At 51.0% G+C, this 27,419-nt stretch overlaps 1 long non-coding RNA gene across 3 annotated transcripts; it reads left to right on the plus strand.

Annotated features, from left to right (window-relative positions):
* Positions 1-17,528: 17,528 nt before the first annotated feature.
* On the plus strand, positions 17,529-27,366 carry LOC113461468. 3 transcript variants are annotated; one of them, XR_005508428.1, is made up of 3 exons: positions 17,529-17,754; positions 25,157-25,343; positions 25,420-27,366. It is a non-coding gene; the product is annotated as an uncharacterized LOC113461468 (long non-coding RNA). The 3 variants fall into 3 exon arrangements; XR_005508429.1 differs by lacking the exon at positions 17,529-17,754 and adding an exon at positions 19,115-19,243; XR_003383739.2 differs by lacking the exon at positions 17,529-17,754 and having other exon boundaries at positions 23,052-25,343.
* The last annotated feature ends 53 nt before the right edge of the window (positions 27,367-27,419 follow it).

Below are 27,419 nucleotides of genomic sequence, written 5' to 3' on the forward strand. Positions count from 1 at the left end.
ATTGAGGGCACGGTATTAGGTGTCCCATTGCGTGTCACAGAGGACCTCATTGCCCATATCCTCCACCTTCCATTAGTAGGGGTGGCTCCTGCACATCCTGAGGATAGATTTGAGGCCCTTACGATCGTCTTAGGGCATCCACCTCAGTCTCCCCTAGATGAGGTATCTGCTAGCTCACTTCCTATTGAAGTGAGAATCCTTTTGAGCATTTTGTCCAGGTCCATCTTCCCTAAGACAGGGAGATTTGATTTTGTGAATGAGAGGGACCTAGCTATTATGTCTTACATTCTTCAGGACACCCCGGTCAACTTCCCCAAGCTCATTTATAGGTATATGTGTGAGCCCCTGGATAGACCTAGGCTCTCCCTCCCATACGGAATGATATTCACTCTTCTCTTTAGGCAGTACGAAATTTCCATTCCTGAGAAGGAACCCTCTCGTGCCTTGCGATGGACTGATCGCTTGGGTACGGGGACCATGCACAGGATGGGATTTCGGAAGAGAGAAGGGATCTGGGTTAGGAAGTCCACTCTCACCGCTCAGACCACCAGACCATCACCCAGTCCTGAGCCAGATTCTGACTACCCAGAGTTCCCAGACCATCCAGACCTTCCATCCACTCCTCCTGCTCCTACCACCTCTGCCGGACCTTCCTCCTCAGCTCCACCATCTATGGAGGTCCGTATTGATCCAGAGCAGCTCCGGGAGCTGCGGCAGGAGATCGTCCGAGATTTGAGGGACGAGCTGCTCCGGGAGCTCCGAGGTTCCGTGCCAGCTCCCACTCCTGCACCCACTCCATCCTCAGCATTGGTCCCATCTTGACAGCCGTGACAGACATGACGGCTGAGGTGCGGCAGGAGATCTACAACATTAGGACCCTGGTGCAGGCCCAGTTCCACAGCATGAGCGAGGTCACGAGCACCACGAGGAGGATGCGGGATGACATCCGCCGTGACATGCACACCACCACCGAGGGGGCCGAGCGCTTGTCGAATGTGCTCATCGACAAGCTGGATGCACTTCAGACCTCGGTGACTGGGCTTCAGACGTCGGTGACTGAGCTCTCCACTACACATAGCAGAGCCACCACGTCTATTATCACGCAGCTGGGCCATGTTACAGAGGCAGTCGCCCTCCTCATGGAGCAGAGCCGATTGAGAGGAGGAGTCACATCCTCGAGAGGAGGAGCTACATCCTCCAGAGGAGGAGATGTATCCTCGAGAGGGGGAGCTACATCCTCCAGAGGAGGAGATGTATCCTCGAGAGGGGGAGGCACATCCTCGAGGAGGTCATAGATGATTTTGAGTTGTGTTTTGTCTTCTTTGTATTGTTCTTGCTTTACCTATTGTATGCTCAAATGTATTCACCTTCATATCAATACAATGAGTAGACATCTTATCTTCATTTCTGTGCCATTTGATGATTGACTGTGCCATTTGTGCCATTGATTATGTGTGATTACCTCCTTTTTGGTATGATGACAAAAAGGGGGAGAAATGTGTAAGTATAAAATATGTAAAAGGGGAGAAATATTAAAAAATATGTAAAAGAAATCAATGGAAATAAATAAAACGATAAACTCTTAAAAAACACACATAAATTTGTTCTAAGTGGATTCGGTACCTCGAGGCTCATTATCTCTCTTTTGGGGCTCCTAATGGAGTAATCTCCAGAATCTATTCAAGGGATATTCGGAGATTAGCTGAATCCTACTCAAGAACAAATTGACAGATTTTCCCTCTAAAGAAAAATTCAGTTCAAAAAACTTCAAAGCATGAAGAGGAAATTCAGAAAATCAAAATATAGTTGAATGCATATGTTGAGGGGGAGAATCTGAATTTTAATCAAGCTAAAACATTAATGACATATAAGCCAAACAATTGATTGCATAATATGAAGGCTTATATAATTCCAAATGAAAGGGGGAGCTTTAACTCCGAAATTTAATGTTTCACTTCCTTCAAACTTGGATAAATTAAATTATCAAACATTTGAATTCATTTATGGATTTTACTTCATTGTTTTATGAGCAATTCATTTTACATATACTCAAAGTTTTGTCATCATCAAAAAGGGGGAGATTGTGGAGTGATTGATTAAAACCCCATTTGATTTGATGAGCTCAAAGCAATTGAGTATATCTTGTGATTACTAATGAATTCAATTGAGTGTTTCAGTGAAAATCCTGTCCAAGTGTTTCTAGACTTGGTTCATAGTATTTTGGATAAGTTAAGAAGTCTGCATGAACCAATGTCTGAGACTCGAGTCGACTCCCGAGTATCACGAGTCGACTCCAAGCGTATCAAGGTCACTGGCACGAGCTCGAGTCGACTCCTGATCAAGTACGAGTCGACTCCGACTGAAAACAGACAGAAGGACAGAAGAGCAGTTTTTCAGGTCTGAGATTCGAGTCGACTCCAGTGGAATGCGAGTTGACTCCCAGCGGTACACAAAGAAAAAGTCAGAGAGCGTTTTATGGACTCTGAGATTCGAGTCGACTCCCGCAGTACGCGAGTCGACTCCGAGACTGTGCGACCATCGACAGACAGAAGACCATGTTACTGCCTCTGAGATTCGAGTCGACTCCCAGACAGCTCGAGTCGACTCCAAGACAAGCTTCACGTCAAAAGGCAGAAGACCAACTTTCGGAAACTGAGAGCCGAGTCGACTCCAAGGAAGTTCGAGTCGACTCCAAGACTGGATGAGCCAAAAGACAGAGAATCGGGAGTTCGGGCTCTGAGATTCGAGTCGACTCCCAGGATAGTCGAGTCGACTCGAGCGGACAAAATTCAAATTTGGATCCACGGGCTACAGAGGATGAGCCGACTCCAAAATTGCCAGGTCAGCGCCAGAAGTTGGCGAGTCGACTCCGGGTCAAGGCGAGTCGACTCCCAGTCAAGACGGCAACTTTAATTCAAACTGGGAACAGTTGCCGAGTCGACTCCGGAAAAGCTCGAGTCGACTCCTGCTACAGCCGAGTCGACTCCTGATCGCGCGAGTCGACTCCAACCCACCAACGGTCACATTGTCAGGCTGCGCAGAGTGTGCAGAACGGCCAGAAAAAGCACAGTAACGGCTAGTTTCCGTGGGGGTTGGCTTAAATAGCCACAGAAGACTGTAGCAAGGGAGAGAACACACATTCCACTCCAAGCATTCAAGTCTTCAAGCTCTCTAAGTGCTCTTCAACGAGAAAAAGGGAAGATCTGCATTTACTGCTCCACCAACATCTTCCCAGCATTCAAAGCTTCCTCCTCCTGCTTTCAAGTCGATCACTCTTCCAAGAGGAGACCGGAGTTCCAGAAGCCACACCTCTTCACCATCTTAAAAGCGTTTGAGGCTTCTAACTCCTTTACGATTATATTGTTTTAAATCTGCTTTTTGAGAAGCTATCTTCTGTTTTCTTCTATCTCGTGTATTTACTTGATTCAATCGGGGGATTGAATCAAGGGGATTAAGGTTGGTTGGTGAGCCGGTTTAAAACCAACGAGTGTAAGGGTTTGATTGTGAGCCCGGAAAAACAATCGGGGTTGGTTCTAGTCGGTGAGCCTGGAAAAACCGACCGAGTTCGTTGTGAGCTCGTAAAACAACAAGTTCGATTGTGAGCTTGCAAAACAACCGGCTGTAATCCAAGGGGGTTATAGTGAAATTCCCAAGTGAGACTTGGGGAGTGGACGTAGGAGCAAGGGTTAGCTCCGAACCACTATAAAACTTGTGTTTGTAGTGCATGTCTCTCATCTTCTTCCCCACACATTACTCACAGCACTTAGCTTTAATTAAATAACTGGATATAGTAGTTAGTTAATCATCCACAAAGTTTAATTAGCTAAGTTAATTTAAAAACCCAATTCACCCCCCCCCCCTCTTGGGTTGTCTATCTGGGCAACACATAAGATATCGTAGTTTTATTAGTGATAGCCCTATCTCATGGCACAAAAAGAAACAAAGTATTGTCTCTTGCTCCACCACTAAAGCTAAGTATCGATCAATGGCATCTACCACTTATAAATTAGTTTAGATCAAAATCTACTCTCTAACTTGGCTATTCACCACTCTCAACCTATGCCTCTCTATTGTATAACCAAGCAGCACTTCATATTGTTGCCAACCCTATATTCTATGAGTGAACAAAACACATCGAAATAGATTATTATATCATCCAGAAAAAACTACAAGCAGCACAATCCAAACTAAATTTCTTCGAAATGACAATCAGTGTGCGGATATTTTACTAAGGCTTTGGGTCGTGATCAATTTTTATATCTGTTACGCAAGTTGGGTGTTATAAATCTATACACATCAACTTGAGGGAGAGTATACAGTTGTCAAATCATGCATAATCTTGCCTATTAAATATGCATGATGTTGGGGGAACACCCCAAGTCCCATACCGCCACGGAGGCGCTCGGCCAAAACAGCCGCCGACCGGAAAGTGCGCTCGGCCAAGAGTGCCTGACCAGGAGACGCCCGACCAGAAAAGCGGCTCGATTAGAGGGCGCTGACCAGAGAGGAAAGAGCGCGAAATAAAGGCGCTCGGCTAGAAGGCGCTCGACCAAAGGGCGCCGACCAGAAGCATTAGAAGCGACCCCGCCACAGGGCGCCCCATTGGGCGACCAGCTCGGCTCGGCACTCCTGCCGAGCCGATTGCCTTGACCAAATGTTCAACTCCTGCCTAACCCCCTGAGGGACCTGACAACTCCACTACAACCTGCCCGCTATCTCCAAGCCATCAAGGCATAAGATCTCCGCAGGTATTTGGCACGACCTGCCATTAATGCATGAGACCCCCTTAAGTCTCCGATGCACTCAGTCATTTAATGAACACGGCTCAAGACGATCTCCGGATCACTGAACCATCAAAGCGTATGGCTCTCCCTGACCGCCGGTTCACTCGGTAATAAATGCACTTACCATCCATGGACCCCGGGCCTACCACGGCCGGCGGTTCAACCACTCCAACAGGTCCGATCGACCGTGACAACTCCCTGGTTCCGGTCTGATCCGGCCTTATTTTCCACTACGCCATTAATGGGCCAAATCGTGCCCAATTATTACAAAAGAGAACAAACTCCCTGTCACCTCCCGGGCAACATAGAATCCTTCTATAAAAGGGAGCCTGGGAGGAAAGAAGGGGGGGACCGGAACACAAGTAAACAGCACAGACACAATTGAGCACAATATTCTCTTCATCTTCTCCACATATCTCTTCCTTGCTCTCTCCACATATTTGCCCCCTCTGACTTAAGCATCGGAGGGCCGGCGCCGGAGAGCCCGGCCACCGGCTTTTTGCAGGACAGGACAGGACGCACTCTCCCTCACTCGCTCACCCTCCAGGAGGATGCAGCCGGCCGGCGCACCGCCGTCCGCCCTCCCTGCGGCGGAGCTCCTCCTCCCCTGGCTCCGTGGCGGCCCTCGGGTCCAATTTCCAGCAACAGTTGGCGCTAGAGGAAGGGTCCGAGTCGCTGCCATGAAGCTAAGAAGCAAAGGGGCTTCCAACGCCTCTCGACGTCCTCCACCCAGTCCTGAACATTCTGTCCAAAACTCACCACCTCCGGCCGAGTCAGCACCTCAAGTTCGGCCGGAGCAGTTTGATGCCCTGGTGCAACAGGTGCAGGCCTTGGCCACCGCTGTCCAAAACCTGCAACCCAGGGGCATCCCAATGGCATCACCTCCTCCGGCTCCAGTTCAACCGGAGCCTCCTACAAGCGGACTTCCCCTTCGAGGTCAGGACTCTCAAGTCCAGGCCTCCCTCTGGAGAGAGCACCCAGTCAGAGGCCACGGAGGCTGGCCACAACCTTCAGAAGCTGAGTCGGTTCCGGGGCAACCTGCACCCGAACGAACCGCTGCAGCGATCCTCCAGAATGACGAACTCGACAAGAAGGTCGAGAAGCTGGAGCGCCAGATCCAGGCACTCCACGGGAGAAAATCAGGACGTGACGGCGACTTCGAGTTCACTACGAAGTCACCCTTCTCCCCGGAGATCGAAGATGAACCGGTTCCGCTACGGTTCAAGATGCCCCAGGTGGAGCCTTACAACGGCAAGGCTGATCCCCTTGACCACCTGGAAAGCTACCGGGTCTTAATGGCCCTACAAGGAGCCTCGGAGGCCATGATGTGCAAGGCTTTTCTGGCGACACTCCGAGGACCAGCCCGACTGTGGTTTACCGGGCTGAAGCCGAATACTGTCTCCTCCTTTGAGCAGCTCGGCAGACAGTTTGCTGGCAATTTTGCCGCCAGCCAGTCCCAGCGGCGGACATCCGACTCCCTCCTTGATGTCAAACAAAAGGAGGGAGAATCCTTCAAGGAGTATTTGGACCGGTTCACCGCCGCAACATGGGAGGTCCGGGAGCTTGACCAGTCAATCGCAATGTCAGCACTGAAGACTGGAGCCCGGTCCTACAAGTTCCTCTTCTCGATCGAAAAGAATTTCCCTGCGGACCTCCCCGAAATGCTCGCCCGGGCGCGGAAGTACGCCAAGGCTGAGGAAGCCGTGGCCATTAGGCGGGGCGGGACCGAGCAGAACCCCAGGAAGAGACGCCGCGAGGAGCGCGGCCAGCCCAGAAGCCCGTCTCCGCGACGAGCCAAGAATCCGCCCCGCCCGAAGAGTCCACGCCGGTTGAGGGGACCGCCACAGCAGAGGTCACCACTCCGCCCGAAGTTCCAACTGCGGGCCCATGCACCCGAGGAGAGGTATGAAAAATACACTCCCCTCAATGCTCCTCGGGCTGAAATCCTCATGGAGATCGAGGGTCGGGATCGCATCCGGCTCCCACCTCCGAAACAAGATACCAGAATCCATCGTGATTCCCGGAAGTATTGCCGTTTCCACCGGGATCACGGCCATGATACTGAGGATTGTTATCAGCTCCGAAACGAGATCGAAGCACTCATCCGCCGAGGGGTGCTCGATCGGTTTGTGCAAGGCCGGCGTGAAGAGAAGAAGCCAGCCGAAGGAGCCACACGGCCTGAAGGTTCAAATGCCAACAGGCCCATCACCGGCGTCATCAACACCATCCAAGGCGGGGCCTCGGTTGGAGAAACTTCAGGGGAAGGAATCTCCTCAAAGCGCCTGCGCGTCTCTGAAGCCATCTCCTTTTCAGATGATGATCTAGAGGGAGTCGAAACTCCCCATGATGATACCATGGTCATCTCCATGATCATAAACAAATTTGATGTAAAGCGCATCTTGGTCGATAATGGAAGCTCGGCGAATGTTTTGTATTATGGTGCCTATTGTAAAATGGGGATGACCAAAGAATAGCTACGGAGGATGAATGCTCCGTTAGTTGGATTTACTGGGGATTCAGTCCCAGTAGAGGGCGAGATTGACCTTCTGGTCACAGCTGGGCTCGCCCCCCGTGAAAGTACCGTGGGGATGAGCTTCCTCGTGATACGCCTTCCCTCAGTCTACAATGCCATCCTCGGAAGGCCAGGCCTCAACGCCCTCCGAGCAGTGGTCTCAACTCACCACTTGCTCATGCGGTTCCCCACCGGCCAGGGAGTCGGCGAAGTTCGAGGAGATCAAATGGTGGCAAGGCGATGCTACCTGGCGACCCACGAGGCAAAGCGACCAGCCGAGATGCCTGTCCCAGCGACCGACCAGCCCTCGACTAAAATTCTGGAGGCACGGGTCAACCCTCAGAAAGAGCGGGTAGAGCCTGGTGAGTTATTAATTCAAGTTCCTTTACGAGAGATCTCTCCCGGGCTAACCGTGCAGATCGGCTCTGGCCTCAACGAGCATGAGAGGGGTCGCCTCGTCAATTTTCTACAAGACAACATGGATGTCTTCGCATGGTCGCCTGCAGACATGCCGGGGATAGACCCGGAGATCATGGTCCACCGGCTCCAAGTGAAGCCAACCAGCAAGCCCGTGCGACAAAAGAAACGAGGCGCTGCCCCTGAACGACAGCGAGCAGCAGCCGAGGAGGTCGGCAAGCTCCTTGAAGCTGGCTTCATCCGGGAGATATCCTACCCGAAATGGCTCGCCAACGTGGTCCTCGTCAAGAAAGCCAGCGGGAAGTGGCGCATGTGCATGGACTACACCGACCTGAACAAAGCCTGCCCAAAGGACAGCTTCCCACTCCCCAGCATCGACCAGCTCGTGGACTCCACCTCAGGTCACGAGCTGCTGGCATTTATGGACGCCTTTTTCGGATATAACCAGATCCGCATGGCGCCAGAAGATGAGGAAAAGACAGCCTTCATCACCGACGGGGGAACTTACTGCTACAAAGTGATGCCGTTCGGTTTAAAAAATGCTGGGGCAACTTATCAAAGGCTGGTCAGCCGGATCTTCAAAGACCAGATAGGCCGGAACATGGAGGTCTATGTTGATGATATGCTGGTGAAAAGCAAGGTGGCACAAGACCATATAGCCGACCTCAATGAAGCCTTCTCCACACTCCGAAAGTACCAGATGAAGCTCAATCCAGCCAAATGTGCATTCGGAGTCACCTCCGGCAAATTCCTCGGCTTCATTATTACACAACGGAGAATCGAGGCCAACTCCAAAAAGATCCGAGCCCTCCAAGAGATGACGCCTCCCAGGACGGTCAAGGAGGTACAACGGCTCACAGGCCGAGTGGCAGCCCTTGGGAGATTCATCTCCCGCTCGGCCGAGCGCTGCCTTCCATTCTTTACAGCCCTCAAGAAGCCGAAGAACTTTTTGTGGTCGGACGAGTGCCAGCAATCTTTTGAGGAGCTCAAGCATCTACTGGCTTCCCCTCCCCTGCTCACAAAGCCTCAACAGGGAGAGTTGCTTTATCTATATCTAGCCGTCTCCCCTGTAGCAGTAAGCTCGGTTCTGGTCCGAGAGGAGGGTAAACTTCAAAAGCCAGTATATTACACCAGCCGGGTCTTGAGGGACGCCGAGACCCGATACTCCAAGCTGGAGAAGACTGTCTATGCTCTGGTCATCTCAGCTCGGAGGCTCCGACCCTACTTCCAAGCTCATACAGTGGCTGTACTGACCGACCAGCCGGTCAAGCAAATCCTGCAAAGATCAGACCGTGCGGGCCGGATCACTAAATGGGCCGTCGAGCTCGGAGAATTCGACCTCGAGTACCGACCCAGACCGGCGATCAAAGCACAAGCGCTCGCAGACTTTATAGTCGAGTGCACCATACCGGACGAGGCCGAGCCCGAACCTGAGCCACCAACGGTTCTGACCCCGAGTTTGACATGGACTCTGCATGTCGATGGCTCTTCAAACTCGGGGGGTAGCGGAGCGGGACTTATCCTCACCAGCCCGGAGGGGGTGGTCGCTGAGCAAGCCTTGCGCCTTGAGTTTCCTGCTTCCAATAATATGGCGGAGTACGAAGCGCTTGTCGCCGGGCTCAAGCTAGCCAAAGAGCTAGGAGTAAAGGACTTGAAGGCTTTCAGTGATTCTCAGCTCGTCGTCAACCAAATTATGGGCGACTTTGAAGCCAGAGACCCGACCATGCAAAAGTATCTTCAGAAGGGCCGACCAGCTATCAAAGCTGGCGTCCTCTCGCATGAGCGAGCTTCCCAAGGAGGCAGTACTGGAGTACCTCCAAAAGCCCAGTACAGACGAGCCAGAGCAGACCCTCTGCACTGAGTTCGAGCCGAGCCGGAGGGACGAGCTCATCAGCTATCTGCAAGATGAAGTCCTTCCCACTGATGAACAAGAAGCTCGCCGAATAAAGCGCTCCGCCACCCGGTACATACTATACGAGGGAAAGCTCTATCGGAGATCTTTCACATCTCCCCTCCTCAGATGCCTTCGCCCAACGGAGGCTGATTACGTCATGCGCGAGGTCCATGAAGGGATTTGTGGAAATCATCTGAGAGGGCGAGCATTGGCCCATAAAATTCTGCGCCAAGGATATTATTGGCCGACACTCCAGAAGAATGCTATGGACTTTGTCCAAAGATGTGACCGGTGCCAGAAGAACGCCAATGTCCAACGCCGGCCCTCGGCTCCCTTAACTTCAATCAGCTCCCCTTGGCCTTTTGCCCAGTGGGGAATTGACATCCTAGGGCCATTTTCACTGGCCACTGGGCAAAGGAAGTTCCTGGTTGTCTCCATCGACTATTTCACAAAATGGGTGGAAGCCGAGCCCCTTGTCCGGATCACCGAGCAGAAGATGCGGGATTTTGTTTGGAAGTCCATAATCTGTAGATTCGGGCTTCCTCGCATCCTCATCTCTGACAACGGTCGCCAGTTTGACAACATTCACTTCAGAGAATTCTGCTCCGAGCTTGGCATTGACCACCGCTTCACCTCGGTCGCGCACCCTCAGACAAACGGAGAAGCCGAGGTAACTAACCGTACTATCTTGCAGGGTCTCAAAGCCAGGCTCGACAAATCCAAAGGACAATGGGTCGAAGACCTATACAATGTCCTGTGGGCTTACCGGACCACGTTCCGCGTCCCCACCGGCGAGACTCCCTTCAACCTGACATACGGGACAGAGGCTGTCATCCCACTGGAGATTGGGATTCCTTCTCCGAGAGTCGAGCATCACGACGCCAGCTCCAACTCTTTGCAGCTCAGAAGCAACCTTGACCTAGTCGAGAAAACGAGGGAGGCCGTCCGAGTTCGTATGGCGAGGTACCAGCAAAAAACAGCTCAGTACTACAACGCCAGGGTCAAAGTCAAATCTTTCAGACCAGGGGACCTTATCCTCAGAAGAGCTAAGGCCTCCCGACCAACTGAGCAAGGAAAGCTGGCCCCAAACTGGGAAGGACCATACTGAGTCACGCGCATCCGCCAACCCGAAACTTACAAATTGGAGTCTCTAGATGGGACTCCCATTCCGCGGAGCTGGAGCTCTGAAAATCTCCGCGTGTACCACCAGTAGAACCCCAAGGGGTCCCTCATTATTCAACTATTGAATCTCATTCTATGAATTTCATTTCATAATAAACTTATGGTCTGCATACTCATTCCAAGCTCACCGATTTTTCTGGTTATCTCATGATCCCAGGTTTATTTCTCCTCCCCTGACCACGGTTGGGATGCCCCGATGTCACGGAATGATGGGGGACTTACGAGGATTCCCTGAAGATGTTCGTGAGTTCGTGATACGCTCTCCATCGGCCAACGAGCTCGGCTCGTTCTCCTACCCTGACCACGGTCAGGATGCCCTGTCACAACGGGATGCCCCGATCCGTCGGGATGGCTCGAGACGTCGAGATACGGTCTTAAGTGACCGACGAGCTCGGCTCGCCCTCCATCGACTTCCACCGACGAGCTCGGCTCGTGCTCCATCGGCCAACGAGCTCGGCTCGTTCTCCTACCCTGACCACGGTCAGGATGCCCCGAGACGTCGGGATGCCCCGATCCGTCGGGATGCCCTGAGACGTCAGGATGCCCCAATATATTGGGATGCCCTGCCACAACGGGATGCCCCGATCCGTCGGGATGGCTCGAGACGTCGAGATACGGTCTTAAGTGACCGACGAGCTCGGCTCGTCCTCCATCGACTTCCACCGACGAGCTCGGCTCGTGCTCCATCGACTTCCACCAACGAGCTCGGCTCGTTCTCCTACCCTGACCACGGTCAGGATGCCCCGAGACGTCGGGATGCCCCGATCCGTCGGGATGCCCCGATCCGTCGGGATGCCCCGGCTATAGGGATGCTCGAACGTCGAGATATGAGTTGCGGTCCTCTCTGACCAGACGAGCTCGGCTCGTTCTCCATCGACTTCCACCGACGAGCTCGGCTCGTGCTCCATCGGCCAACGAGCTCGGCTCGTTCTCCTACCCTGACCACGGTCAGGATGCCCCGAGACGTCGGGATGGCTCGAGACGTCGAGATACGGTCTTAAGTGACCGACGAGCTCGGCTCGTCCTCCATCGACTTCCACCGACGAGCTCGGCTCGTGCTCCATCGGCCAACGAGCTCGGCTCGTTCTCCTATCCCGACCTCGGCCGGGATGCCTCGGGATGTCGAGATGCCCCGATTCTTCGGGATGCCCCGATACGTTGGGATGCGGTCTTCACTGACCAAGACGAGCTCGGCTCGTTCTCCACCGGCTTGAACCAACAAGCTCGGCTCGTTCTCCATCACCGGATTTCTCTGCCGACGTCCTTAAAGAACGGACCCTGAGCAGAGGAGCGTCTTCAGTCGCCTCGGCGCAAGGACGCACACGGTACAAGGTACCCATTTATTTAATATTTTTACATTATCTTATCTATTCTTGGATCTCTGCCGACGTCCTCAAAGAACGGACCCCGAGCAGAGGAGCGTCTTCAGTCGCCTCGGCGCAAGGATGCACACGGTACAAGGTACCCATTTATTTAATATTTTTATATTATCTTATCTATTCTTGGATCTCTGCCGATGTCCTCAAAGAACGGACCCCGAGCAGAAGAGCGTCTTCAGTCGCCTCGGCGCAAGGACGCACACGGTACAAGATACCCATTTACTTAATGTTTCTACATTATCTGTTTTGGATTTCTCTGCCGACGTCCTCAAAGAGTGGACTCCGAGCAGAATGTTTTAGTCGCCTCGGCGTGAAACACTCACGATACCAACAAACTTGGTATAAACAGTCTGTTGAATCCCCATCACGAGCTGACGAGCATTCGACCCATTCGTTGGTAAAGAATCCGGTTCGCCCCGGCAACCCGAGGATCGGATTCGAAGTTCACTACGCTAAAAAATCTGTCCTAGCGGCCGCCCCAGGGCTTGGTCGAATTCTGGACTAGGCTCGGAAAAATTCTCCGAGCCCGAATCCCCTTGGTATAAGCATAAGTGTCGCTATACCACTGGTCGAAGGACCGAGCAATGGAGCTCGGCTAGCCAAACCTAAAACCAAACCCTGTGGCGGGTAAAGCTGAGGCCCTAGAGCCCATATCCTCGAAACCTAAAATGGATCTGAGCAGAGAAACTTGGACTATAACAGACGAGTTTCCAAAAAAGTATATTCATTTCAAAAAGCCGTCGGCTGAGTACAAAAATTCGGGTTCGGCCCTTACAAGTATGGGGGGCCATCCCGACTTTACAAAATAACAAAAATTACATCAAGGCTCGAGCTCGACCACTTCGGCTTCGGCAGTATCGGAAGCGGTAGGCTCAGCAGTCGGGGCTTCAGTAGCCTCGGCAGCAATGGGAGTAGCCTCAGGGGCGGCTTTGGGGGCGGCTTCGGTCGCCTCGGCCGGACCTCCCTGGTCGGCCCCCGGAGTTTCTGCCTCCGCCTCCGGCCTCTCGACCCCTGCTCCCGGTTGGAGCAGGTTTACATCGAAATCTGGGAGAAGCCGCCGCAGTTGGTTGCGGAAGTCCCGGAAGCCCTGAATTAGCCCGTTCACGCCCTCCTCCGCTAGGAGGTCGTGAAACTCCTCCGACTCGCGGAAGAGCCTTACCGCGTTCTGGGCTTGCTCCCGAGCCTCATGGTATGCGGCCTTCCGCTCGAGGGTTTTTATTTTCCGCTCGAGCTCTAAGTGTCGGAGGCGGGCATTCCCCACCTCCTGCTCGCGGGAGGCCAACGCCAGCTCGGCTGCGGCCAAACGAGCCTCGGCGGCGCGCACTTCGGACCTTGTTAGTGTGTGCGCGCCCTTCTCCTCATCGAGCTCGGCGGTCAGAGCTCGAATTCTTTCCTCGGATGCTCCAATTCTCTCTTGGAGCACCTGACGTTCGGCCTCGGAGGCCTGGTACCTCGCCTCGGCGGCCAGGTACCTCGCCTGGGCCTCCTCGTAACCGCGCAGGCACCTCCGGGCCCGCTCCCGGTAGTCTTGGACTATGTGCATCAGCATTTCCGTCTCGTGCAAGTGCTGTAAAAGAGACGAAAAGAAAAACATAAGGCGCTGCGAGTAAAATTTTTTTTTTACAAATTACACAGATGAAAAATTTTACTTATCCGGACGGCGTTGCAGCGGGTAGCATCCATGAAGGCATTGTAGCTCATGGACTGTATCGTGGCCCGGTCGGCCGGGAGCAGCGCGACCCGAAATACTTCGCGCGCCACTCGAGGGTTTTCGAGGGCTGAATCGCCCTCGAATACCGACTAGGTGAGCGCAAGAGGCACTCGCTCCTCCGAGCCTGATGGGCCCGGAAGGCCAGCATCGGCTGGCCTCGGCGGAGCCGACCCCGAGGCTCCCTGACTGCTCCCCGGCTCGGAGCTAGGGGGCTGGGGTCGGACAAGCGGCCGATCTGACTGCCGCACGACTAAGGCGGGACCCGCAGGACTCCTCCCCTGGTCGGCAACTGGAGCGTCCTGCCGACCAGGAACTTGTGCCAGGGGCACCGGGCATGGGAGCACTGCTGAAGCTCCCCGGGAGCCCGAGCCCCTAGAATCTGCGCCCTCCCTCTGACCAGCATCGGGGTGCGCGGGGCGAGAAGGCCTCGCCTCGGAATGCGCGGGGCGAGAAGGACCCGCCTCGGCCACTGCTGTTGCCGGGGTCGCTGAGGTCGTCGAGACCTTCTGCTTCTTCCTCGGCTCGGTGGGCTCGCCCGAGAGCTCGGCTGCCCTCTTCTGGAAGCGGGCGTAGAGGACTTCGCTTTTAGTCACCATCTTTGCGATATCTGCAAAGGCGAACAGGATTAGAACATTAGAACAGTAAAGAAATAAAAAAAGACTAACTATCCTTACCGTGGGGACGTGCCGAGCTCAGGCCCACGTTCACCAGAGCGTCCTCACATATGAGGCCGTTCAGCAAAATGCCGTCCCCGAGGCCGCGGATGGTGTCGATGATCCCCTGCTCACGTGGAGAAAGCCGGGGCGGTTTGTTGATGGACCTGAGCTGGGCCGGCCCCCACCTGGGGTCAAACCCCCAGGACCGTTCAGAACCTAGGAAGAAGAATTTCTTCTTTCAGTCATGAATGGACGAGGGGGCACCATGAAAGAGTGGCCGACCCGCCCGAAGGGCGATGTAGAGCCACTCACCGTCTCCCGGATTCGACTTAAAAATAAAAAGTCGCCGGAAAACGTTGACAGAGGTCGGAATCCCGTGCAGTAAGCACAGTGACAGGAAACCGATCACTGTCCTCCAGGCATTCGGAGCGAGTTGCGCCGGAACCAGCCGGCATACCATCAGCAACTCATTCACGAAGCCGTGAAGAGGAAATCGGAGACCGGCCCCGAGTGACTCTAGGTACACTCCAATCCGGCCTACCGGAGGATCGGTTACCCGATCCCCACGCCTGGCGGGTTCCAAACGGAACCCGTGAAGAGGAAAAAACTACTCTTCTGTCATTTCGACCTCCAGGACGCTCATGGTAGATACAACCTCACTGGGAAGAGAACCCATTGAGAGAGAGATTAAAAAGAAAAAGGGGGACCTGAGGAAGATGTCGGAGAAAAGAACTTCAGACTGTGAAAAGCTGGGGGAAGAAAAGTTGGAAGCAGAAGGCAATAGGAAGGGGACGAAGGGCCAGGGGAGAGTTTATATAAACCTCCCCAACGGCCCCGATCGGCAAAAAGAAAAGCCGCACCCCGTTAAGATGACCACACGTGTCGGTCCAAAAGACAGAACGACGCATTTAATTAGTGCTAACGCTTCGAACGCCGAAGCGCCCCATCGGATCGTGCGGCCCCATCATGAGCCCACGGCGCGAGGACGCCTCTCAAAAGGTGTCCCAATAATGAGGATTTTTGGGAAAGAAGAGACGCCGCCTATTAAAGGCATCTCGAAGCGTCCGATAATTCAAAATGCGCAATAAATTAAAATTTTCGGAATTCGTAACGGCCCAACTGAAGCTACTTCCCGCGCTCCAGCTGGTAGCCAACTGGAACTCAGAAGTTGGGGGGTAGTGTTGGGGGAAAAACCCCAAGTCATACCGCCACGGAGGCACTCGGCCAAAAAGCGCCGATCCGAAAAAATGCTCGACCCAAGAGTGCCGACCGGAGCGCCAAGAGGCGCTCGGACCAACCAACACAACCAAGTAGGGATGCTCGGCTAGAAAGAGCCGACCAGAGGACGCCGACTAGAAAAGCGCTCGATTAGAGGGCGCTGACCAGAGAGGAAAGAGCGCGAAATAAAGGCGCTCGGCTAGAAGGCGCTCGACCAAAGGGCGCCGACCAGAAGCATTAGAAGCGACCCCGCCACAGGGCGCCCCATTGGGCGACCAGCTCGGCTCGGCACCCCTGCCGAGCCGATTGCCTTGACCAAATGTTCAACTCCTGCCTAACCCCCTGAGGGACCTGACAACTCCACTACAACCTGCCGCTATCTCCAAGCCATCAAGGCATAAGATCTCCGCAGGTATTTGGCACGACCTGCCATTAATGCATGAGACCCCCTCAAGTCTCCGATGCACTCAGTCATTTAATGAACACGGCTCAAGACGATCTCCGGATCACTGAACCATCAAAGCGTATGGCTCTCCCTAACCGCCGGTTCACTCGGTAATAAATGCACTTACCATCCATGGACCCCGGGCCTACCACGGCCGGCGGTTCAACCACTCCAACAGGTCCGATCGACCGTGACAACTCCCTGGTTCCGGTCTGATCCGGCCTTATTTTCCACTACGCCATTAATGGGCCAAATCGTGCCCAATTATTACAAAAGAGAACAAACTCCCTGTCACCTCCCGGGCAACATAGAATCCTTCTATAAAAGGGAGCCTGGGAGGAAAGAAGGGGGGGACCGGAACACAAGTAAACAGCACAGACACAATTGAGCACAATATTCTCTTCATCTTCTCCACATATCTCTTCCTTGCTCTCTCCACATATTTGCCCCCTCTGACTTAAGCATCGGAGGGCCGGCGCCAGGGAGCCCGGCCACCGGCTTTTTTGCAGGACAGGACAGGACGCACTCTCCCTCACTCGTTCACCCTCCAGGAGGACGCAGTCGGCCGGCGCACCGCCGTCCGCCCTCCCTGCGGCGGAGCTCCTCCTCCCCTGGCTCTGTGGCGGCCCCCGGGTCCAATTTCCAGCAACAAAAACAATGGAGGTGTGAGTTTTGTGATCAGAGATCATGATTCTAGACTGATTGTAGTTGGGGGGCAACGCACCTTTGATATAACAACCATAGGGGCAGAGCTCAAGACAACATGAGAGGGCATCATCTACGCGAGACGTGTTTTAGGTGCTGATAGCATTTGCATTGAAGGAGATTCTACTATGGTGATTGAGTGGATACGGGACGACGATCGGTGTGGGGATAGACACCTACTGCTCAATAATATTTGCAGGTTGGTAAGAGATTGTGGCTCCTTTCTGGCCATTCGTATGTATTGGAAGGCGAACAGGCAAACAAAACCGCAGACTGGTCGCCTCCTTTGTTGCTCAGCATTCGAAAGAGATCCTTTAGGCGTGTTATGTAGTTGTTCCTCCATCTTTATGCTGCCCTTTTTTTTGTCGACAGCCGTTGTACCAAAAAATAAAAAAACTGACGGATAAAGATGGCCATTGAAACTTTAGCAACGAAATAAAATGCTTAATTTTTCTTCGTTAGTTAAAGCCTCGTGGTGCCATGACAGTCTCGAGTTGAAAAACCAAAAATAGAAGTAAACTGGAAAAATATAAAACAATGCATCTTTCGTTTTAGGTTTGCTGTGCCCTGGGCTCAGCCTGCTCCGCCACATGAGACTCCGATTTTGGGCCTCGTCCATAGCCTTCTCTCCTCCATAATCCTCGAACCTCTCCTCGCCAACGCGGGACCACCATACGACGAGGCTAAACCTATCGCAGCTCTTCTTCCACCACATCCCTATTCTCCCTGACCTCCTTCGTCCTTCCACTTTCCCCTCCATCGTTCCCCGCTCGTCTCCAACCGCGCCAAGAGGAGAATGTTGGTGGGCATCGCGGCGGCGGGCTCGGCCCTCCCAGTGGAGGGCTCTTTAGGTATGAGTGGTGTTGCTGGAAATTGGACCCGGGGGCTGCCGCGAAGCCAGGGGAGGAGGAGCTCCGCTGCCGGAAGGACGGACGGCGGTGCGCCGGCCGGCTGCGTCCTCCTGTGGAGTGAGTGAGCGAAGAAGGGAGTGCGTCCTGTCCTGTCCTGTCCTGCAAAAAAGCCGGTGGCCGGGCTTTTCGGCACCGACCCTCCGATGCTTAAGTCAGAGGGGGCGAGTATGTGGAAAGAGCAAGCAAGAGAGCGAAGAAAAGAGATATGTGGAGAAGATAAAGAGAATATTGTGCTCAATTGTATCTGTGCTGTTTATTTTTTGTTCCGGTCCGAGTCCGGGTCCGGTCCCCCCTTTCTTTCCCCCAGGTTCCTTTTTATAGAGGGATATTGTGTTACCTGGGAGGTGACAGGGGAATTTGTCCTCTTTTGTAATAATTGGGCACCATTTGGCCCATTAATGGCGTAGTGGAGAATAAGGCCGAATCAGACCGGAACCAGGGAGTTGTCACGGTCGATCGGACCTGTTGGAGTGGTTGAACCGTCGGCCGTGGTGGGCCTGGGGTCCGTGGATGGTAAGTGCATTTATTACCGAGTGAACCGGCGGTCAGGGAGAGCCATACGCTTTGATGGTTCAGTGATCCGGAGATCGCCTTGAGCCGTGTTCATTAAATGACTGAGTGCATCGGAGACTTGAGGGGGTCTCATGCATTAATGGCAGGTCGTGCCGAATACCTGCGGAGATCTTATGCCTTGATAACTTGGAGATAGCGGCAGGTTATAGTGGAGTTGCCAGGTCCCTTAGAGGGTTCGGCGGGAGTTGAACATTTGGTCAAGGCAATCGACTCGGCAGGGGTGCCGAGCCGAGCTGGTCGCCCAATGGGGCGCCCTGTGGCGGGGTCACTCCTAGTACTTCTGGTCGGCGCCCTTCGGGCGAGCACCTTCTAGCCGAGCGCCTCTATTTGGCGCTTTTTGTCTCTGGTCAGCGCTTTCTAGTCGAGCGCTTCTCTGGTTGGCGTCCTCCGGTCGGCTCTTTCTAGCCGAGCACCCCTACTTGGTTATTTTGGTTGGGCGCCTCTTCTTGGCGCTCTCTCCGGTCGGCGCCCTTCAGTCGAGCGCCTTCCTGGTCGGCACTCTTTGACCGAGCATCTTTCTGGTCGGCGCTCTTTGGCCGAGCGCCCTTCTGGTTGGTGCCCTTTGGTTGAGCGCCTCTTCTCGGCGCTCTCTCTGGTCGGCGCCCTTCAGTCGAGCGCCTTCTTGGTCGGCACTCTTTGACCGAGCATCTTTCTGGTCGGCGCTCTTTGGCCGAGTGCCTCCGCGGCGGTATGACTTGAGATTTTTCCCCCAACAAGTGGTATGGGACAAGTCGATGAGGGCCTTTGGCCGGACCGTCCCATCGGGCTTCGGGCGGGCCGGTGCCCGCATTTTCGCAGCATTGGGTTGTTTCAGCTTCCGAAGCTCGGATCGGAATCGATGTTTTCGATTGTTGTTGTATGTTTTTCGAAACCCTAGCTTAGCTCGCTTTTATAGGTGTTGTGGTTCAAATCTGGCCCGATGGTGACCACGCCGGGGGAGTCGAGGGAGTTGTCGGAGTGTTGACGAAGAAGGTGAGCTACTTTCCGCGCGATGGTGTACCTGCACAAAGCCTCACCGGTGGTTCCGGTGAAGGCTCCGATGCTCAAGCTAGGGTGGAGTTTAGTTAGCTCAAAAGTCTCCTAGGTGTTACTTGATGGGGCTATTTATAATCCCCGTAGAGGCACCCAAGTGGCGGAAGTATGGCCCGTCTTCATCATGGGCGGAGATGGGTTTTAGACAGATGGCGTGCAGCTAGAGCTTGCTTGAGGCGCACGGCATAGGCCGTTCCTATGAATGGTATAGCGTTGATAGGTATGACAGGGTATGGTCCCTAGTTGATATGTCATGGCATCGCTAGCAAGCAAAGCATGGTGCGGTGAGGCTGCTACAGGGCATGGTCGCAGCATGTGGATGACGAGATCAGCTTTTTGAGGTCAGCCTTTTGGGCTCGGCCTTCTGAGGTCGGTCTTCTGGGCTCGACCTTCTAAGGTCGGGTCGGCCTTCTAGGACCGTCTATCTGAGGTCGGCTTGACCTTTTGGGGCCGTCCTTTTGAGGTCAGCCTTCTGAGCTCGGACTGAATTTTGGTGAGGGCGAGATCTGCTCGATTGGAATTGGGTGACTCCATGCTGGAGTAGGACGATCAATTTTGCCCCCCATCATTGGCCCTTCGACTTCCGAGTCCGAGTTGTCTTTCGGCTCGGGCGAAGGAAGTATTCCAGTTGTTGATCGTTCTATAATATGGCCAAATGTCTATGGAGATGTATGTGCCGAGTAGGGTGTACGTCTCATGCAGTTGGAGCTAACGGCTTTAGGCCGAGCTGTCCAAGCTGAGCTAAGCGACTCTGCTCCGAGGTCGACTTCAGTGGCCTTCTTTAGCTCGTGGTCGACTCAGTAGGACACCTCCACTCAGATCGGGACGATGTTGGAGATACTCGTAGGCGACGGACCTTGTCCGTTGGCGATCGTACGCCCCAACTTAGATTGGAAAGATGTTGGAGATACTCGTAGGTGACGGACCTTGTCTGTTGGCGATCATACACCCCTACTTAGATCGGGGCGACAGACCTTGTCTGTTGGCGATCGTATGCCCCCACTCAGATCGTAGGTTGGCTTTTGCATTCTCCGACCTGAAAATTTGTTGAATATTGAAATTATTTAAAGCCGAAGTGGCGTCTCGTACCTCTTGAAGACATTTTGATGGCTCCCGAGCTTCGAGTTCCCACGAGAAAGTTTAGCTTCACAGTACTTTCTCGGGGCACGCACGCAACTATGATTAGCAGGCTGATAACCCCTTCTGCTGGTACAGAATCTTCTGTGAAGCCGGCCAGAGGGGTGCTCATCTTTTCAAGTTGTCCTACAACCATTGGAAGACATCATGAAATAAGATGTCTATAGTGCTTTTATTATCCACAAACCCTTTTACATCACACTCTGCGAGGGTAAGAAAAATAACTATAGCAGATGAGTCCCTCAATCTCATCATGGAGCCGGTAGCAATCCTTCGTGTCATGGCTATAATTTCTATGGAAGCGGTAGTACTTCGAGTGCTTCTGCAACTCTGAAGGCTATGTTTTTGGTGAGGGTCGGAGGTAGCCCCGGCCCTCAATCTCAATGAGGATCTCGGCTTGGGTGAATGTGAGGGGAGTGTATTCCCCGAATTTTTGGAGGAAAGACCTCTAACGAGCTGGGCTCTTGGGCTGAGGAGGATTCTCCTCGCACTGGGGGGATCTGCTGCTTGGTTGGGAGCGCTCCTCGTGGCGCTTCTTCTGCATCTTGGTAGGTCGTTCGGCTGCCGCCCACCGAGAGGCCATGGCTTCCTCAGCCTTGGCATACTTGCACGCTCGGACCAACATTTCAGCAAAGTCGATGAGAAAGCTCTTCTCGATAGAGAAGATAAATTTGTAGAACCGAGCTCCAGTCTTCAATGCTGATATGGCGATTGACTGGTCGAGATTGCGAACCTCCTATGTGGCCGAGGTAAAGTGATCGATGTAGTTTTTTAAGAATTCTCCCTCTTTCTGCTTGATGGCGAAGAGAGAGTCTGAGGTTCGGCGCTGACGCCAGCTGGCGGCAAAATAGGTGGCGAGCTGCTAGCCCAGCTGCTCGAAGGAGAGAATCAAGTTGGACTTTAACCCGGAGACCCAAAGACGAGCTGCCTTGCGGAGAGTCACTGGGAAGACGTCTGTGGCCCCTTGGAGTGTCATAAGGGCTTTGTAGCTCTCCAAATGATCCAGAGGATCGGATGAGCCATCATATGGCACGATCTGTGGCATTAAACCTCTGGAGGGTCGGCTCATCTACGATTCATTGAGGGAATGGAGACTCGGTTGTAAAGTCGAGGTCGGTGTCTCGCTTCGGGGCTCGGTCTCGAAGCATCTGTATCTGTCGCTGTAAGTCCTCGACTTTTCTGTTGAGCTTGGGTGAGACTCCCGTTGCAGCTCGGCATGGGGCAAATCCCGTCTCAAATGGTTTCTCCCGTGCTCGGGACATCAAACTTCGGCGCGAGCTCTCAGGATAATGGCGGTGCAACAAGCCCTTCCGGCTTGGGGACTGTTGCCCAAGGTGACAATCCAAGAGGGGGGGGGGGTGAATTGGTTTCTTCTAATTTTGGTGCTTTTAAAAAGGACTTTCTTAATTGAGTGCGGTGGATGCTTTCTTAGATTACTTGAATGAATTAAGCTAGTGCAAGAATAGAAGCTAGTGGAGGTATTTGCAATATGATGCTGCTCTTCTTCTACACATGATGTTTCAGATTTGTTAGTGCATTCATATTTAACTTCAAGCATATTCCATATTTCCTTAGCAGTTGTGCAAAAAAATATGCAATTAAGTTCACTATCATCTAATGCAGAAAATAGCACATTCATGGCTTTTGCATTTTGCTGATCCATTTTCTTATCATGATTAGTGCTTGTGTGTGGTCCATTGACTATGATACTCCATAAATCATAGTCATATGCTTGAATGAAAATGCACATGCGTGCTTTCCAATATGTATAGTTTATGCCATTAAAAAGTGGAGGTCTATCAATTAATTGTCCCTCTCCTATAGAACATCCCACTTGGGTTGTCATGATCTTTAACTCTTGATTGTGAGATCAATGAGTACTATTGGAGCACCTTGCTCTGATACCACAGAAACCTCAATTTCAGCCTTCCTTCCAATGGGTCGACCCAACCATTCTTTGGGTCGACTCAAAGTTCACTTGGGTCGACTCAACTTCTTCTTGGGTCGACCCTCTCAGTAATTCCAGAGAACCATTTTCTGTCTGTCTTTCTGTCTTGCCTTTGGGTCGACCCTCTCAGGGTTTGGGTCGACTCAAGCTTGGGTCGACTCAACCACTGTGTGGGTCGACCCTCTCAGTGAATCCAGAGAGCATTCTTCCTTTGCGTTTTGAGGTTCTTTGGAGGTTGGGTCGACTCATGCTTACCTTGGGTCGACCCAACTCACTGTTCATTTGTGCTGTTTTTGCAGGAGTGTGCCAGATGATTCCTAGATGTGCCGGGGTCGACCCAATCAACCTATGGGTCGACTCAATCCACACTTTGCTGCATTCTCAAGGTTAGATTCATCCAAATGAACAAGACCATATATATATATTTTCAATTTAAACAAATGTACTGAGAGTAATGAACTTATAAATGAAGTATCAATTTAACTTATAGCATGCTCTAGATAATTACTTGTTAATCATCAAAATAACACTATCATCCTCAGGGACCAAGCTCGGTGGGAGCTTCGGTGATGGCGATGTTCTACAGGAGAGCGACGTCGCAAGCGTCGTCCTAAGGACTTGCAGCCCAAAAGTCCCCTAGATGTTACCTGATGGGGCTATTTATAGTCCCCGTAGAGATGCCCAGGTGGCGGAGGTATGGCCTGTCCTCATCATGAGAGGAGATGAGTTTTAGACAGATGGTGCGCAGCTAGAGCTTGCTGAGGCGTACGGCATAGGCTGTTTCTGTGAATAGTATGGCGTTGGATATGGTACCTGATTGATATGTCGTGGTGTGGCCAACAAGCAAAACATGGTGCGGTGAGGCTGCTGCAGGGCATGGCCGTAGCATGTGGATGACGAGATCAACCTTCTGAGGTCGGCCTTTTGGGGCCGTCCTTATGAGGTCGGCTCGGCCTTCTGGGGCCGTCCTTCTGAAATCGGCCTTCGAAGCTCGGCCTGGATTTTGGCGGGGGCGAGGTCTGCTCGGTCGGAATTGGGTAACTCCATGCCGGAATAGGACGATCCATTCTGCCCCCCATCAATAGGCATTTTCTTGGATGATGCATTTAATTTGGAAGGCCCGAGATGGTCACGCGTTTGTGCATTTTTTTAACGGCGAGGGGTTCCTGCCATGCTGCAGCTGTTAGAAATTGAGTTATTCTCGAACATTTTGGTGGTGGTAATAATTAAACCAGACAGATATCGATTTGATTCGGTGGAATCTCTTGCATATCTTATATTATATGCTTGTTAAATTCTAGATATAGCATGCATCCATTTGATTTGGTGGAATCTATAGCATATATGCTTGTTAAATTCTAGATATAGCATGTATATGTGGAAAGAAGGTGGTGATTGTTTAATTCATTTTGGAGATTTGTTAACAGGGTATGCGCTGAATGCCTGATAGTGGCAGATTAAATTGTTTGTGATTCACCGCGATTAATCCTACACAACTTTGAGTTTAGTTCACGAGACCTGCTTCAATAATATGACCTAGGACCTTGAAATTGAAACTATGTGAAAGCTAAGTTTTCAGCTTGGATTAGACATCAGAATTCCCTTTGGACAAACAATTGTATGAATAGTTACCACTTACTAAAAGATAATAAATTTATAGTCAATTAAATAATATTAATGTTTTTTGATAAGCATTCTATTTAGTTATAGCCTTGTTAAAATCAATCGAGCTATTCAATAGTGTTATCTAACTACTCTATCGGCCAAGTGCCTGATCAATCTGAACAAAAAATTTCAATTAGTTCCATAAAATCATTTGCTTAATTGCAAGAATATGAATTACTATTGTTATTAGTGTATGTGGCACATCATCACAAGTGCAACAATATAAAGAGTTCAACTGTCTCCTATGGTGAAGTAATTGTTAAAATAACTACGCAAAACTAAGCAGGCCTTGCATATGACTATTGTCTAAAATAATAAGCAAGACATAATTTGGGAAGGTTCATTAGCTCAGGGAATTAAGCCTCACCACCATGGTAGAGGAATTATAAAAGAGATATAATTAGATGAATTTATGGAATACTTTATGGAGCTATTGAAGAACTATAGAAACGGAATATCCAATACCTAAATATTCTGAACTAGACACAGAACTGTTTTATGTATCAGAGCAAATTCCAGAGGGCTGAATTTAAGTCCATTTATGTTTTCTTTATATCATGCTTCTCATTGTTCTTCTTGTTATTTTATGGTTATTGCTCATGCTACTGGTCAAATATTCAATAGTTTATTGTATTCTTCCAACTTAGATTTAGTCTGGATAAACTGACAGGGTGCTCATTCATTTCACACAATAACTTCTTTATTTGGGAATAAATTTTTGGTATAGAGTGTGAAAGTGATGCAACAATCAGCAGAACAACAAAAATACCATTCTAGGTTTCATTGCTGCCAACATATTTATGCTGATTGACTACATGGTTGTGCTCATTGTTATTGAATTCATATCTACTCAAATGTTCGCTTTCCTGTTCATATTATGCTCTGATATGTTATCTTGTTCTTTAGAGGCAGCAGTTGATAATGGTCAATTAATTGCTTTCCAACCTAGATCCCTTGCTCCTTGAGTGTCTCACTCAATGTTTGCAGGTGATCTATTACTTATAGCCAAAGTGACAGTTCGTAATGCACATACCCTCAAGAGGATTATGCTTCAGTATTGTAATCGATCTTGCAGTACGTGAATCTTTCCAAGTCACATATGCATTTCAGCCATAAAACTGAAACAGCTGCTCAATTGAGCATTCAAAATGTGCTCCTTATTCCTGTGAAATAGGTACATGGCATTATTTATGTGTTCCTATGTTTGACTTCCGACTGAAATTTAGTGCTTTTTCCTCTCTTCTTGACAGGGTTAATAATCGACTTAATTGGCACTTACCTCCATTCCTTTATACTCGAGTGCAAACTGCCCTGTTCCTCAAGCTGTTATTCCGGCTCTTGAAAGAACTCTCGAAGGTAATTTGTGGGAACATGACACAAGCCAGAGGAAACTACATTTGACTTCTTGGGATAATGTATGTGCATTCAAAGCAGAAGGTGGGTTCCTAGTACCGTAATCCCTGTGGAGATAGGTAGTTTCATCTAAATATAGATTCCCTGGGACCTGGATGGATTATACAAAGTCGTGGAACTCTTCAGCAATCTGGGAGGTTATTTGTGCCAGTGCTTCAGGTTCTCCAGGATTCCTTTCATTGGTAGTTGGGTAACGGCCATCAGATTAAATTATTAGAGGATGTGTGGCATGTTAAGGTGCCACTGAATCAAATACCAATTCCACTCATTGTTGACTATTGCCAGGATGTTTATTAGTTTCTTAATTCATTAGTTCTGATCAGGATTGGGATGTTCATATGCTTAACTACATGTTTCCAGGTGAGTTGGTTGAAAGAATTTTGAGTATCTCTATTGCTAAGAACAACTTGGCTGATAGATTGGCGTGGGGTGATAGTAACTCAAGTAAGATTAGTACTTGGGATGCTTACGATCTTTATCTCCACAACCTCTGCTGCAAAACAATATTAAATTTAATTGGTTCTGGAAGCAAACTGTTGCTCCAAGGGTTAAATGCTCTGGCGGAAGGTCCCTTGGGGATGCCTTCCTTGTAAAACTTTGTTATCTCAGAGGCATCTCCTAACCAAGCAAAGCTCATGCTCTGATGTTTGCACTGATTGAATGCCGGATATTCCTCATATTCTGGTCAACTCTCAGATGGCTCCAGGAGTGCGGAGCTGTCTTGCTGCGGAACAAGCTATTCCTGGGCTTTTCAGACACTTGGGGCCATGATGGAGGATCTCGTGGAGCACCAGCTAACAGAGACAACCAAGTCCTGGACTTATCATGCTCGCTGGTTTGTGTGGTATGCAAGGAATAAAGTGATCTTCCAGTGTAATGACTTAATAACTCTACTGTTCATCAATGCTGCTTCACTCATGACCTCTACTGTTGTTCCATGGCACTGGGGTGCTTCATTCTACAAACCCCACAAATTCACCTATTGTGGTGTGGTGGGTACCCCCTCCCCATGGTGTGGTTAAGGTCAAGTTTGATGGTTCACTCAGCGGAAGAGATGCGGGAGTCGGCTTCATCATCTGGGATCAGACAGGGGAAGGTTCTCTAAGCTGGTTCAAGAGCACTACAATCTAAGTCTGTACAATGGTTGAATTGTGGGCGGCATGGGAAGGACTTGTCACTGATGTGCACAAGCTGCATCTTCATCACATTTGGATGGAAGGGACTCTGTGACGGTCGATTCAATGGATCAACAATGCTGCTACCTTTACAATGAGCCAGCTTGCTTCAGGTCATCACAGAGCTTAAAATCACTCTCTCCCCTTCCTTGCTGCACAAACTTATTGGGGCAGATTGGTCAGCTATCAGAAGATCAAAGCAAGACTTTCTTACTCGTGCAAACACTCCCTCCTGAGCTCTCTCCTGGTGGATGCAGATGGCTGGTTGTCTTTCTTTCCATGATACACAAACTTATTACTTGCTACACAAACTTATGGGGGCAGATTGGTTAGCTATCAGAATATCAGAGCAAGACTTTCTTACCCGTACGTGCACTTCCCCATGAGCTCTCTCCTGGTGGATGCTGATGGCTTTGTTTGTCTTTCTTTTCTGTGATACCTCCCATTGTACCCAGAAAAGAAATCTCTTTTGGTTGGACTACACATTCAGATGTAAATTACTCTTATCCACTATATGTTCTAGTCTAAACTGAAGCAAGTGTTGTGACAGGCCTGACTAAGGTTTTATATGATTATTTGAAAATGGCAACGGCTTTGTTCTTGTTGGAATGATATTAGTTGAGATGAATGATGCATTCTTTACCCTATGAGATCTAGGCTGC

This window comes from Phoenix dactylifera, unplaced genomic scaffold (genome assembly GCF_009389715.1).
Source record: "Phoenix dactylifera cultivar Barhee BC4 unplaced genomic scaffold, palm_55x_up_171113_PBpolish2nd_filt_p 000496F, whole genome shotgun sequence".
Taxonomy (NCBI): domain Eukaryota; kingdom Viridiplantae; phylum Streptophyta; class Magnoliopsida; order Arecales; family Arecaceae; genus Phoenix; species Phoenix dactylifera.